Genomic DNA, 5,395 nt, shown 5'->3' on the forward strand with positions numbered 1-5,395 from the left:
GATGGCTCTGCATGGAGGAAACAGAAAGCGCAAAGGCCCCGAGGAGGAATGTGCGTTGTGGATTGAAGGAACAGAAAGATGGGGGCAGGGAGCTGGAAGTGGGAGATGAGGCTGGAGAGGTGAGCAAGGCTGGCTCAAAGGGGGCAGTCAGGATGCTATGGTTGTCGGGATGGCCCTATAGACACTACTTCTGCAAAGTCAGTTTGACAGGTGGAAACTTGCTCCACAATATTCAGCAGGTGCAAGAAATGGTACATTGGGGACAAACAGCAATGTAGGTGATGGTCTGAGACAGCACCCCCAAGCTGGGAACTAGGGAGATGGCCGAGACTGACCCCAAGGCCATGCAGTATCTCACCTCGGTGGTGCGGACACCCCTGCAACAGATGCAAGATAAATTTCAGACCACGTCCGACCAGATCATTGGAAGAATTGATGACATGAGCAGTCGCATTGATGACCTGGAGAAAAATACCACAGACCTCATGACACAGGCTGGGGTGGAAGAGCTGGACAGTGAAAACAAGATCTCTGCCACACAGAAGAGTTGAAGGTTGCTCATCTGCACTGGAATCTGGAACAACCTTTTTACAAGCCAAGAGAAGACGATGGTTTTTTGCAACTAACTACTATGTGTAGATAGGTTTTATATTATAAAGGGTGCATTCTTCTTACCACATACTATAGAGTTAATTTATAGAGTGATTTCCCTCCTGTGCCCCCCACGTTTCCTGAACACGGTAACTTCATATCTGGGACCTTGGTCAGTTGTGCTATTAAACACTAATACTTTGGCAGTTCCTGGGGGGGAAAAAGAAAGAAATGGTACATTGCTTTATTTTTCTAGGCTAACATTTAAAGCATTTGTTCTATTCCAGGAACTCTAAACGTTGAGCATGTATTAACTCTTCAATCTATACAACCCTTTGAGGCAGATACTATTCCTAAATTCATTTTACAGATTGGGAAACCGAGGAACAGAGGGACAGAGAGGCTAAATAACTCCAGATGGTCACAGAACTAGCAGAAGCAAGATTTAAACTCAGGTGGTTCCAGAATCCACACGCTGAGCCACTCAGCCATGCTGCCTCAAGTCAAAATTGGCTCTACACCTCTTGCTTATCAGAGTGGCATGCTACAGAGTCTCCCGCATTCCTGGGGTTCTCTTTCTAGGGTGATCAAAGGCCTTGGGGGCATGATAAGCAGTTTACAGAACTTGGAAGTGAGCTTCTGGCCTTTGGTCCATTCTGGTCACCACTGTCCACATGATCCATTCAAAATCGGGGAACTGGGTTGCTCAACTCTCCACACCAAGGGGGGACCTGGGGTCTTTGGCTCTGGCTCCAGAGGGATGAAGCAGTTCCTATCCCACCCCATCAGAGATCCACACCTGCTTCATCCGCTTCACCCCTGAGGTCCCCCCTCAGTGGACCAAGATGCCCAAACCAGGCCTTGGCAGGGATTCACTACTGGCGCCTGATGGCTTCTGTCCCTGAAACTTGGCCAAGGAAATCAGAGGCTGAGGCACAAAAACTTGGCCTTGCCACTTGGACTGGCTTGCTGGGAAAAGCCTACCCTTTCTTTTAAGTCTCCTCCAATAATGAAAACAGAACTAAAATTAACGTCTCCAAATCTAGCCTGCCACCTTAGTTGGCAAGCCCTCATGGCTTTTGCTTTTAAAAAGAAACAATGTAAATAAAGTACCTATCACAGTTCTAGGCTCAGAATAGTTCTAGGCTCAGAATAGTTCTCAAGAAGGAGTATTAAAAAAAAGAGTATTAAGCCAGAAAAATCAGGTTCCACTTATCATCTGTGTGACTCTGGGTAAGTTACTTTGGCCTCTCTGAGCCTCATTTTCCTCATCTGTAAATGCAGGTAATGATATTCGGTGTTGTGGTGATGTTACGAACATTAAGTGAAATAATGGCTGTAAAGGAGACATTCGCTAAAACTCAGCTTCCTGCCACTCTTTTCCCAAGCAGAGGTGGGTATGTGTGCCAAGGTCACAGGGATGCTAGGATTCCCCCTTTCAGGCCCCTGGGCTGGCTGAGCACCAGGTCCCCACGGGGACTGACTCCATCTGTCCCTATTAGGGCTGAGCAGGGCCATGCCGGGACTTCCCCAGTTGCTGGTAGACTTTCCAGGCTGAGCTCAGGGGACTTTCCTCTCCCAACCTGGACAAATGCCCAGAGTGGAAAATGAGTGAGGTCTGTCCCTCGAGGATCCATCGTTGGTGTCTAGGCTGCTGATAAGGGGAAAATGGAACAAACAGGAATAGTGACCCTTTCCCATTTTTGGTCTTGGGGATCTGAAGCTGGAATGGGATCCTAAAATGGCTTCCTCCACGCCACAAATCTGGCACCTGAAAGGTGTCAGGGGAGGACAGCTGACCATCCACCCAAACGCAGGAGGTAGGGCTGAGTGGGGCCTCAGCACCTCCATCCAATGAGCACTTTCTCCCAGCCAGGCCAGGAGAGGAGCAGGCAGAGCGGGTCTGGCTTGGGCTCCAGCTCTGGGCTTGCCACTGTTTTCTTACCTCTAAAACGATGCGCCCATAGAAAGGTTGGTGGTGTAAGGCATGAGGGGAGGGTTCCAGAGGTGGAGAGCACAGGGCTTCTGCCCCAAAGAGGATGTTGGCAAATCACTCAGCCTGTGTGAGCCTGAGCTCCCTGGAGTAGGAGTAGGGAGCAGCTCCTGCCCACAAGCACTAATCTCAAAGGGAAGTTGTGAGCATCTGATAACCTGTATGATCTTGGTGACTTTCTGTTGCATCCCTGCATCCCCTCTCTCCACATTCACGCTCACACACACACACACACACACACACCAGCCAGCCAGCAGGGCTTGTTCATTATACCTCCAAAACACATCTTGAATCTTGAACTTGACCACCTTTTGCATCTCCACTTCCCTGGTCCAGCCTCCATCATCTCTCATCCTCCTTTCCATGGCCTTCTCCCTGGACTCTTGACTTTTCTCTTGCCTCTCATGTCCTTTCTCCTACAGCAGCCCAAGGGATCATTTTGAAAGGCCAACTGAATCATGTCACTCGCCTGCTTTTAAACACTCCAGTGACTCCAACACACACAGAAGAAAAGCCAAACTCCTCTTCCTGGCATCCCAGCCATGTGTGATATGGACTTCAGCCTCCTGCCACCCATACCCTTGCCCCATTGGCCTTGCTGCCCCTCCAACAGACCACAGCCCCTCCCTGCCTCAGGACCTTTGCACTGGCTATGCCTCCCACCTGGAAGACTGCTACTCCCGGCTTTGACTGTGCTTGTCTCTCCCTTTGGAACTCATTGTCACCTCCTCTGAGAGTGGCCCTCCCTGACCACCCTTCCTATGAGAGCCCCTAGTCACTCTTTTTTTTTCTTTTCATACATCTTTATTGGAGTATAATTGCTTTACAATGTTGTGTTAGTTTCTGCTGTACAACAAAGTGAATCAGCTATAAGATATATCCCCATAACCCCATCTCCCCTCCCTATCCCACCCCTCTAGGTCATCACAAAGCACCGAGCTGTAGCTATCTGTTTTACATTTGGTAGTGTATATATGTCAGTGCTACTCTCTCACTTCGTCCCAGCTTCCCCTTCCCCCACTGTGTCCTTAAGTCCATTCTCTACGTCTGCATCTTTATTCTTGCCCTGCCACTAGGTCCATCAGTACCATTTTTTATGGTGGGAGCCCCTAGTCACTTTTTTTTTTTTTTGGTGGGGAGGCTGCGTTGGGTCTTTGTTGCTGCACAGGCTTTCTCTAGTTGTGGTGAGCGGGGAGCTACTCTTCGTTGGGGTGTGCGGGCTTCTCGTTTCAGTGGCACCTCTTATTGGGGACCACGGGCTCTAGGCGCGCAGGCTTCAGCAGTTGCAGCACGTGGGCCCTAGAGCACTCGGGCTTCAATAGTAGCATCATGCGAGCTCCGTAGTTGTGGCTCACGGGCTCCGCCACATGTGGGATCTTCCTCGACCAGTGATCGAATCCATGTTCCCTGCACTGGCAGGCAGATTTTAACCACTGCGCCACCAGGGAAGTACCCCTAGTCACCCTTGATCGCTATTAAAAGAGACTTTTTTAAAGGTAAAATCGTGATTCTCACATAATTATAAAATGAACACAAGTCAAAGATTTCATTAACTCAGTAATTTGTGGGGAAACCAGTAAGATGTTACAACCGACTCAAAGGACACACATATATTGGCAATCACAGATGATGAAATGGATTTATAATACAAATGCAAAAATGGTCAATATCCACAGGGCAATAATTAATTGCATTCCACTCCAACAAAATCCACTTGCGTTTCCGTGAATAAGAATCATTTGTATGTAGAAGTAATGAAAGGTGCAGGCCCTTGAGAATCAGCCAGCCAGGACTGGTGCCCCAGACGACACCCAGTTATCTTTCTTGGCCTATTTCAAAGTCTCTTGCAAGTTTCCTGACATCCTGTTTCTTGCACTTAGCAGCACCTTTAAACTTTTCTTTCTTTCTTTTTTTTTTTTTTTTTGCCATTTTACCTTTCACGTATTTCTTATCTTTCTCCCTTCCCCCCAGGCTTGAATGTGTCTTAAGGGCGGAAATTCTGTTTTGTATACAAGCCTCCCCGAAATCCCGTGGAGAAAGTTACCCTCGCGACCTGAGGTCTTCTGGTCCCTGGGCAGAGCCAGTGCGTGGGTAAGTGTGGGGTTAGGGAGGAGACGTGAATCACGAAATGACGCAATGCGGGAAGGAGGAGGCGAGGGACGGATTAATCACGGACATTCCCTGCACGCCTACTGTGTGCCAAGCAAGGTTTGCGAACTAGGAACACGGTCAGGAAAAAGGGTAGATCTGGCTGTGCCGCTGCAGGACTCGGTGTAACCCGGAGCCTGAGTAAATGAGTTAAACACACATACAAATGTGAAGTTGCAGTTTTGACGAATGTACGCGTGCCAAGAGACCCTGCGATATCCGGGCTTCACCTGGTTCGGGCGCCAGCAGAGATCTATAAGCCGGTGCGAGTGTGCGGACTTGACTGTTTCTCTCGGAACAGGCAACAGGGCATGTATGCAGAAATGCAAGGGTACTTAGAGATATGCAAGAATCAAAGCTGATGTGAATAGTAAATGCATGAATGTAGAATGAATGCCTGTCGGCGGCACGAACGCACACGGGTCGAAGTAATAGTCCTCGGTCTCTCCGCCGTTCAGGGTGTCCAGCACACCGCGCGCGCCCTCTGCCGGTGCCCAGGCGCCTAGTTCTGCACCTTCTCGTTCCGTCTCGCTCCTCCCCTTCGAGCAAACGCCAGTGTCTAGCTCTTCCCAGCACAGGGAGGAGAACGATAGTTCCCGCGGTTCGCTACGCATGCGCACACTAGAGCCATTTTGAAGGGGATTGCTCACAAACGAGCCAGAA

At 49.3% G+C, this 5,395-nt stretch overlaps 1 pseudogene; it reads left to right on the forward strand.

The window, feature by feature from the left end:
* Positions 1-320: 320 nt before the first annotated feature.
* Positions 321-573, forward strand: LOC137753848 (heat shock factor-binding protein 1 pseudogene; annotated as a pseudogene).
* The last annotated feature ends 4,822 nt before the right edge of the window (positions 574-5,395 follow it).

Source organism: Eschrichtius robustus, chromosome 19, assembly GCF_028021215.1.
Source record: "Eschrichtius robustus isolate mEscRob2 chromosome 19, mEscRob2.pri, whole genome shotgun sequence".
Taxonomy (NCBI): Eukaryota; Metazoa; Chordata; class Mammalia; order Artiodactyla; family Eschrichtiidae; genus Eschrichtius; species Eschrichtius robustus.